The sequence below is a fragment of the Nansenia antarctica genome, assembly GCF_963989245.1.
Source record: "Nansenia antarctica genome assembly, chromosome: 1".
Lineage (NCBI taxonomy): Eukaryota > Metazoa > Chordata > Actinopteri > Argentiniformes > Microstomatidae > Nansenia > Nansenia antarctica.
Window position 1 is genome coordinate 22,799,316 of NC_137674.1, and position 10,000 is coordinate 22,809,315.

Below are 10,000 nucleotides of genomic sequence, written 5' to 3' on the forward strand. Positions count from 1 at the left end.
AGGGATGGTTTGTTTCTGCGGTGCCCACTCTGCGTTTGTGCTTTCATCTCCTCCCCTCCTCCCCCCCCACCCCCCCTCCCACTGCCTTCAAACGGGTCCTTCAAAGCAGGGTGTGAGGGGGGCGGAGGTAGGCGTCACACCGCCACACCTCCCAGCACAGAGAAGGGTTCCTCCTCTAACCTTTACAGTAGACGCTGAATGTCACTTTAATCAATTGCAGCTAAAGAGCCACTCCAGAGCAGCACCGCTGAAGGGGTTAGCGTTAGCGTTAGCGAGCCGCGTGGGTTAGCTAGCAGCATTAAAGGTACATACTAATGTGTACTGATGTGTACCTGGATCTAAACTGAGTTTATGACTGAAAAGGAGGAGAGAGGGGGAGAGAGAGAGGGAGAGGGGGAGAGAGAGGGGGAGAGAGAGGGAGGGAGATAGAGAGGGGGAGAGAGAGAGGGGGAGAGAGAGAGGGGGAGAGGGAGAGAGAGAGAGGGGGAGAGAGAGAGGGGGACAGAGGGAGAGGGAGAGAGAGAGAGAGAGAGAGAGAGAGGGAGAGAGAGGGAGAGAGAGGGAGAGGGAGAGAGAGAGGGGGAGAGAGAGGGAGAGAGATGGAGAGAGAGAGAGGGAGAGAGACAGAGACAGAGAGAGAGACAGGGAGAGAGAGGGAGAGGGAGAGGGAGAGAGAGAGGGAGAGAGAGAGAGAGAGAGAGAGAGAGAGAGAGAGAGAGAGAGAGAGAGAGAGAGAGAGAGAGAGAGAGAGAGAGAGAGAGAGAGAGAGAAAAGTTGAAAGTAGTCTGGTGAGGCTTGTGAGACCTTGGTTATAATGGTTTTAATCAGAATTTTTTTTAAAAATCCTGCCAGAGTGTCACACCTCTCCCACAGTCATGCATAGATCATTGTAGTATTTTAAGATGCCTTTTAGTATGAAGTATTTAAGAAAGCAACACCTCTCCCCTGTCAGCATGAATCTCTCTTCTTTTATCAGAAAGTTATATGGATATACATGAAGTTAAAAGTCCACAAGAACGGTTCATCAGAACGAGTTAGCCCTATTATCATAATGAGTTATTATGCCGAATGCGTTTCGCTGTCTTTGTACTTTTGTACTCTGCCAATGACAATTAAATTGAATCTTGAATCCGAATCTGAGTCACTCTAATGACTTATTATGATAATGAGTTATTATGATAATGAGTTATCTAAAGTGATTAAGTGTGTGTGTGTGGAACGTACCGCAGAAGCTCCAGATGGACTGAGAGCTCCGCTGTTGCCATGGCTCCCTGTCTATACAGGCCCCGAGCGTGCGCGGAGGGTTCAGTGGGTCAAGGGTCAGGGTCCGAGAGAGGGAGGGGAGGGAGGGGGGGGGGGGGGGGGGTGTCAGCTTACTCGGGTGTCCTTGTCAAACACCCTCCCTCTCTGGGACTAGGGAGCAGGAGACACAGAGCTGTGTTACAGTATAGCGTCGTGCATCATTTAAGAGCTCCCACCTCACCCTCGGCCCTCTCTTTATGGGTACCTGGTCCCATAGCCCCCCCCAGATGGGCTCACGTTACCCCCCCCCCCCCTCCCTCCCTGGTACTGCTGCCCGTTTGAGGGTGGCACAGGTGTGCTATTATGCCATGCCCTGGCCACAGCACACCTGCTAAAACACACACACACACACACACACACACACACACACACACACACACAGGTGTCTGTCAGGTGACTTCCACTGTGCATTCATTCATTCATTCATCCATTCATCCATTCATCCATTCATCCATCCATCCATTCATTCATTCATTCATTCATAACAGGCTGGCTTCCAGTGAAGGAAGTTGTTTTTGTTCCTTTACCGGCATAGACCGACGGTGTTTCCGTAAAGTGTTCGCTTGACAATTTACGATGCTTTGTGCTAAGTAGGTTTGAGGTATGAGGTTCATCAGGAAATCGAGGAAGTGTGGATAGTTGAAACATCCAAACAATGTTTATACAGTCGTGCTCCTCGGCCCTGGGAACAGGCATATGCAGGGTGTGAATATAAATAAGTTGTGTCTCGTCACAGGGAGAGACAGCTCAACTACAGGCATATGCAGGTTGTGAATATAAATAAGTTGTGTCTTGTCTCAGGGAGAGACAGCTCAACTACACCAGCCTGTCACGCTGGTCTCTGACGCTGATCGATGTTGCTGGGGAACAGTTGAGACCTGCCTCTCTACACCACTGGCGGACTCAAGAGGGGGGCAGGGGGGGGGCGACCGCCCCTCCTGGTGCCCCCACAGTTGAAAAACGTCTTGCTTCCCTTTTGAGTGGCAAAAATGCCCTTTTGAGTGGCGAAAATGAGAGGACGTGCCCTATTGGTGCCCCTCCAATGGTCTAAACTTGACCATGTGCCCCCACAGTTGAAAAACGTCACACTAAAGTGCCCTTTTGAGTGGCAGAATTAGAGGATGTGCCCTATTGGCTGCCCTTCCAATGGTCTAAACTTGACCATGTGCACTGATGGGGTCCCATGTTGTGCAGTAGGTGCCCTTTTTTTCTTTTCGCCCCCCCTGCCCTTCAAACAGCCTGAGTCCGCCACTGATGGGGTGTATATGTAGACTGCCTGAAGTCTGGAACCCATGGACATCACCAAATGCTGGGTTTCCTCCTTTGTGATGCTTTGCCAGGCCTTTACTGCAGCAGTCTTCAGTTGTTGTTGTTGTTGTTGTTGTTGTTGTTTGTTCGTGGGTCTTTCTGCCTAGTTTTGTCTTCAGCAAGTGAAAGGCATGCTTGATCGGGTTGAGATCAGGTGATTGACTCGGCCATTGCAGAACATTCCACTTCTTTGCCTTAAAAACCTCCTGGGTTGCTTGTGCAGTATGTTTTGGGTCATTGTCCATCTGAACTGTGAAGCGCCGTCCAATCAACTATGCTGAATTTGTCTGAATCTGAGCAGACAGAATATCCCTAAACACTTCAGAATTCATCGGTCTGCTTTTGTCTTTTTCTTCCCATCATTCTGGTACAGGTTGATCTTAGTTTCATCTGTCTGAAGAATGCTGTTCCAGAACCGGGCCTAGCTTTTTAAGATGTTTTTTTGGCCAAAAAAGTCAAAGTCTAAGATGTTTTTTGGCAAAGAAATCTGGCGTTTCTCAAACCTTTTACCTGATTAACTGATAAAGAAATAACAAAGGAGTAGCCAACATCTGTCCGTCTGTCCGTGGAACAGCTGTTGCTTCAATTGTCCAAATTAAAAAAGAAAAAGAGGGCGAAAATTTGGAATTTGTTGGAAGTTGGAATTTGGTATTTTATGCTCTAGGCCAGGAGTCTGCCATCGACGAGCTGCCGGCCTTGCGATCATTAGCTGACATCTCCTTCTGCTCATAACCGCTACCTCACCCCTCCCTCTGCTATTGTGCGCAACCTCAATCAGCCTTTGGTGGCGAGGCAACACGTGAGTTTAGAATTATAAGGTTCTATCTCCGTTTTTGTCAAAATTTAGTTTTTTACATAATCTGATCCATTAGGTGTTTATTAATGCCTGTGTGGTGTTATTTTTAAAATGTTGACATTGTTTAGTTAGTAATTAATAAAATACAAAGGTTCCATCTCACAAAACATAATGGAATGTAAAAACGTTGACGCTCAATATCTCTGAACTACCCTAAACGGAGATAGAACCTTATCATTCTAAGCTCACGAACTGTTGTGGTTTTATATAATTTTATACTGAGAAATGTAAGTCTCTCTACAGTTTGGCGAATCTAGCAGCACTCAAGGAAGGCCCATTTCCTTCCTGTAAGGGATGGGCCAAGATCTGTGGCGCAGTGGATAATTCTGACTATGGACAGGGCCCATAACTTGAGTAATCACAGATTTGTATAATATGATTGGTTCCCAAGAATAGTGACCGCATGACCAAGGACAGTTCTATAAATATGAGTCCCGCCCATCGTTGGGGGCTTTTGGCTTTTGGGCTTTTGCTTTCTTGCATATTGGTCTGCTCGTTTCTCTCTGCGCTCATGTGACTTGGCTTATTAAAAGGCCTCTTTGGAGACAGTTGATCTAAGCGCTTTATAAGTTCTACTAAATCTATTAAGACTCAATTATATCCACGACACAACAATTAAGAAAGTGGCCTGACAACACAAACCCCTTTAGAAAGAGTCTGTTGATCCGCCTCGGGACATAAACGCATCTAAGACTGAAGTGTGTTTGATGTGGCCTGGGGTGGTCCAGTGGTCTAGCACCATGGCTTGGGGTGGTCCAGTGGTCTAGCACCATGGCCTGGGGTGGTCCAGTGGTCTAGCACCATGGCTTGGGGTGGTCCAGTGGTGTAGCACCATGGCCTGGGGTGGTCCAGTGGTCTGGTACCATGGCCTGGGGTGGTCCAGTGGTCTAGCACCATGGCCTGGGGTGGTCCAGTGGTCTAGCACCATGGCCTGGGGTGGTCCAGTGGCCTGGGGTGGTCCAGTGGTCTAGCACCATGGCCTGGGGTGGTCCAGTGGTCTAGCACCATGGCCTGGGGTGGTCCAGTGGTCTAGCACCGCGGTCTACAGTTCACACATATGCCCATGTCGGCATGGGTTAGAATCCGGCCCATGCCCTGCTGACATGCCCTCCCTCTCTCTCCCTTCTTCTCCTTACTTTCCTGTCTGTCTTCACTGCATCTGTCCAATAAAATGAAAAATATGAGTGGGACTGCCCATGTGTTGGATGTGCGAGCAGAGATGCGATGTTCCAAGAGGGAGAACGGATCTCTAACAACCCAGCCTGTGAACAACGACCAAGCGTATGAATTACGTAACACCATCTCTCTATCTGTTTCTGCCTCCATAAAAATCTGTTGACACTCTGTTGACCTTACTCACAACAGAGCATTTACACTGGCAGGGAAAACAAGGGAAAACGCACTCATATTAAGGTTCATTTGTTCCTTTTTTCCAAATGGCAAAGCTCTCAGTGGATTACAGTGCGCCATTAAGGCTAATGTAGCATTGGACCAGGCAGCCAGCAGCAGGCAGCGTGGGCCTCTCTGACCTTGCTGAGTAGAATCCCAAAGGCCTGAGCGTCTGGGGGTGTTCCACAGCACAGGCTGTCAACACATCTCCACAAAGCTCTTCTGACAACATGGAACAACAGACCGAAAGAACATTTCTATCCCACCTCTCTCCCACCCTCTTTCTCACCCTCCTCTCTCACCCTCTCTCTCCCACCCTCCTCTCTCCCACCCTCCTCTCTCACCCTCTCTCTCCCACCCTCCTCTCTCACCCTCTCTCTCCCACCCTCCTCTCTCACCCTCCTCTCTCACCCTCCTCTCCCACCCTCCTCTCTCCCACTCTCTCTCTCTCACCCTCCTCTCTCACCCTCCTCTCTCACCCTCCTCTCTCACCCTCCTCTCCCACCCTCCTCTCTCACCCTCCTCTCTCACCCTCCTCTCCCACCCTCCTCTCCCACCCTGCTCTCTCACCCTCCTCTCTCTCCCACCCTCTCTCTCCCACCCTCTCTCTCACCCTCCTCTCTCACCCTCCTCTCTCCCACCCTCCTCTCTCACCCTCCTCTCTCACCCTCTCTCTCACCCTCTCTCTCACCCTCCTCTCTCTCCCACCCTCCTCTCACCCACCCTCCTCTCTCACCCTCCTCTCCCACCCTCCTCTCCCACCCTCTCTCTCCCACCCTCTCCCACCCTCTCTCTCCCACCCTCTCTCTCCCACCCTCTCTCTCCCACCCTCCTCTCTCTCACTGACCTCTCTTACCCTCCTCTCTCTCTCACCCTCCTCTCTCTCCCACCCTCCTCTCTCACCCTCTCTCTCCCACCCTCCTCTCTCCCACCCTCCTCTCTCACCCTCTCTCTCTCACCCTCTCTCTCCCACCCTCTCTCTCCCACCCTCTCTCTCCCACCCTCCTCTCTCTCCCTCTCACTCCCACCCTCTCTCTCCCACCCTCCTCTCTCTCACCCTCTCTCTCCCACCCTCCTCTCACCCTCTCTCTCCCACCCTCCTCTCTCACCCTCTCCCTCACACACTCACTCACATTTTCATAAAATCCTCTCTGACAACATAGGGAGAGAAACACATGTCACCCGGAGTCCCCGCCCCCCCCCCCCTCCCCCCTCCCCCTCCCCCCTCCCCTTGCCCCCCCCTTCTCCTTTCCCCTGAGCAAAGAGAGAGAGTAGCGTGATGAGTCACAGCAGAGAGAGCTGAGCCACTAGGATGAAACATCAGATGACTCTGAATGTCTGTTGGGTTTTCCTGACACACTTCAGCTGCCTGAGAGAGTAATGCTGCCTGAGAGAGTGATGCTAAGATCACCGCTGACAACCACGACCAATTCTCACTGGGGGAGAATTAGCATTCCATGATGCTTTAAAACACAATGCAGCAGCGAGACACTGAGACACTGAGACACTGAGAGACAGAGAGACTGAGAGAGACTGAGAGAGACTGAGAGACTGAGAGAGACTGAGAGACTGAGAGACTGAGAGAGACTGAGAGAGACTGAGAGAGACTGAGAGAGACTGAGAGACTGAGAGAGACTGAGAGAGACTGAGAGAGACTGAGAGACTGAGAGACTGAGAGAGACTGAGAGACTGAGAGACTGAGAGAGACTGAGAGAGACTGAGAGACAGAGAGACTGAGAGAGACTGAGAGACAGAGAGACTGAGAGACTGAGAGAGACTGAGAGAGACTGAGAGACAGAGAGACAGAGACACAGAGACACTATGCCTATCTATCTAAGGCTGTGGAGACATCCACCCCTGTCCCTCTCCACTGCACTGATGGGAAACAGGAAAGTCTGTGTCTCTGCAGTAGAGTACGTAGCACTGGAGTGACAGGTGTGACCCCCGTCTCTCCCTGTGTCTGGTTCCCTCTCCTGGCTGCTGTGTCTGGGTCCCTCTCCTGGCTGCTATGTCTGGGTCTCCCAGGAGAGGCAGGTCCTCTCCCTAGGGACCTCCACGTGGTTATCTCCCTCCTGCAGACCCCAGGCCTGACACCCCAAGGCTGGACTGGGCGGCTAGGCAGCGGGGGAGACAGGGGGAGACAGGGGTCTGGAGGCAGTGGGGGAGACAGGGGGAGACAGGGGGAGACAGGGGGGACAGCAGGGGAGACAGGGGTCTGGAGGCTAGGCGGCGGGGGAGGCAGCGGGGGAGACAGGGATCTGGAGGCTGAGTGTTACTATGGGAGCGGGGCCATGCGTCGGCTGCATGCAAAGCATCTGATTTCCATATGTCACGTCGACGACGCAGCGACATCCAACCGCCGCTCGCTAGCTAGAAACACTCCTGCTAGCCAGACCCAGTCTGAACCCTGCAGCCAGACCCAGTCTGAACCCTGCAGCCAGACCCAGTCTGAACCCTGCAGCCAGACCCAGTCTGAACCCTGCAGCCAGACCCAGTCTGAACCCTGCAGCCAGACCCAGTCTGAACCCTGCAGCCAGACTCAGTCTGAACTTTTCGCTAACAGACTGTCCGTTGTGTATGAGGCACTGAATACCCAGCAGCCCCCACCTACCTCTCTACACCTCCACCCCCCCCCCTCCACCTACACCCCCCCAGCCCCCACCTCCACAGCCCCCCCCGCCCCCACCTACACCTCCACAGCCCCCCCCTCACCTACACCTACACAGACCCCCCCGCCACCACCTACACCCCCCCAGCCCCCTATGCCCTCTCTACACCTCCACCCCCCCCCCTCCACCTACACCCCCCCAGCCCCCACCTCCACAGCCCCCCCCGCCCCCACCTACACCTCCACAGCCCCCCCCTCACCTACACCTACACAGACCCCCCCGCCACCACCTACACCCCCCCAGCCCCCTATGCCCTCTCTACACCTCCACCTCCACCTCCACCCACTCCCACATACCCCCACAACCTCTTCTCCCATCCGTCCTCTACCCTCTCTACACCCCCCCCCCTCCCACCCACACCTCCCCCTCCCACCCCTACACCTCCCCCTCCCACCCACCCCCCTCCAGCACTGACTGCAGGAAGTCATCCGCCCCCCCCATCCCCCCCCGTCTCCTCATGCAAATCTCCCAGCATGCTTTTGCATAACTGCTAGAGAGGTGCAGACGCCAGCACACGTAGACGCCGTCACGGCGTGGTGTCAGAGGTCAGAGGTGCTGTTTACCCTGCACTATACTTCCTGTTCACCTAGAACCTCTCCTGTTCACCTAGAACCTCTCCTGTTCACCTAGAACCTCTCATGTTCACCTAGAACCTCTCCTGTTCACCTAGAACCTCTCCTGTTCACCCTGGAACCTCTCCTGTTCACCTAGAACCTCTCATATTCACCTAGAACCTCTCCTGTTCACCTAGAACCTCTCCTGTTCACCCTGGAACCTCTCCTGTTCACCTAGAACCTCTCCTGTTCATCTAGAACCTCTCCTGTTCACCCTGGAACCTCTCCTGTTCACCTAGAACCTCTCCTGTTCATCTAGAACCTCTCATGTTCATCTAGAACCTCTCCTGTTCATCTAGAACCTCTCATGTTCATCTAGAACCTCTCCTGTTCACCTAGAACCTCTCATGTTCACCTAGAACCTCTCCTGTTCACCTAGAACCTCTCATGTTCACCTAGAACCTCTCCTGTTCACCTAGAACCTCTCCTGTTCACCTAGAACCTCTCCTGTTCATCTAGAACCTCTCCTGTTCAGCCTGGAGCTCCACTAAAAGGTGCCTCTGCTGTGTTGACACATCAGCTCACTTACCGGCCATACGACCCGGGATCAGTTCATAATCTCATCAGAGCTGCTGTGGTCAAAGACGACCTTTGACCTGCGCTGCTGCACTGCTGCTGCAAGCTGCTGTAATCTTGCGGACATCTGGACCCCAGGGGGGTCACACACACACACACACACACACACACACATACACACACACACACACACACACACACATGCTCGAACACATACACACACACACACACACACACACACACATGCTTGAACACATACACACGCTCACACACACACACACACACACACATGCTCATACACACGCACACACACACACGCTTACACACACACACACACACACAATGGATTGCCCCACCAACCTCTGTTGCGCAATTCCAATCTAAGAACATAATCTGTCATGAAAGGCAGCATTGTGTAGGGAAGCTGCCTGACACACAGCATCTGCCTGCAGAGAAGAGATCTGATGAACCCTCCTGAACACTCTTAAACACTCCTGAACACTCCTAAACACTCCTAAACACTCCTGAACACTCCTGAACACTCTTAAACACTCCTAAACACTCCTAAACACTCCTAAACACTCCTGAACACTCCTGAACACTCTTAAACACTCTTAAACACTCTTAAACACTCCTAAACACTCCTAAACACTCCTGAACACTCCTGAACACTCTTAAACACTCTTAAACACTCCTAAACACTCCTAAACACTCCTGAACACTCCTCAACACTCCTCAACACTCCTCAACACTCCTGAACACTCCTAAACACTCCTAAACACTCCTAAACACTCCTGAACCCTTCCATCATGTGAACATGAATACTGTAGAGGGCTGAATGGTAAAAATGGTAAATGGACTGCACTTATATAGCGCTTTTTTTGCTGCTCCAAAGCTGCTCCAAAGCGCTTTACAACGGCCTCTCATTCACCCATTCACACACACATTCACACACCAATGGCGGCAAGCTGCCATGCAAGGCGCTGGCCCGCTCACTGGGAGCAATTTTGGGGTTCAGTGTCTTGCCCAAGGACACTTCGACATGTGGCCAGCCGGGGCTCGAACCGCTGATCTGCCAACCTTGTGATCATTAGGCGGCGACTCTACCTCCTGCGCCACAGCCGCCCCATCCAGACCCCCCCCCCCCTCCCCATCCAGACCCCCCCCCCTCCCCCCGATCTAGAGACTTTCAAGACTCACTACTGTCGTGAGCTAGGCTACTGAGATGTTCCTGATGTGTTATATATATAGTATGAATGTCTGTCTTTAAATGTGTGCGGTTATGAATGTTGGACGTCCTCCATGTTTATTTTGTTTGTTTATGTTGTTGTCCTTACCCGACTGTG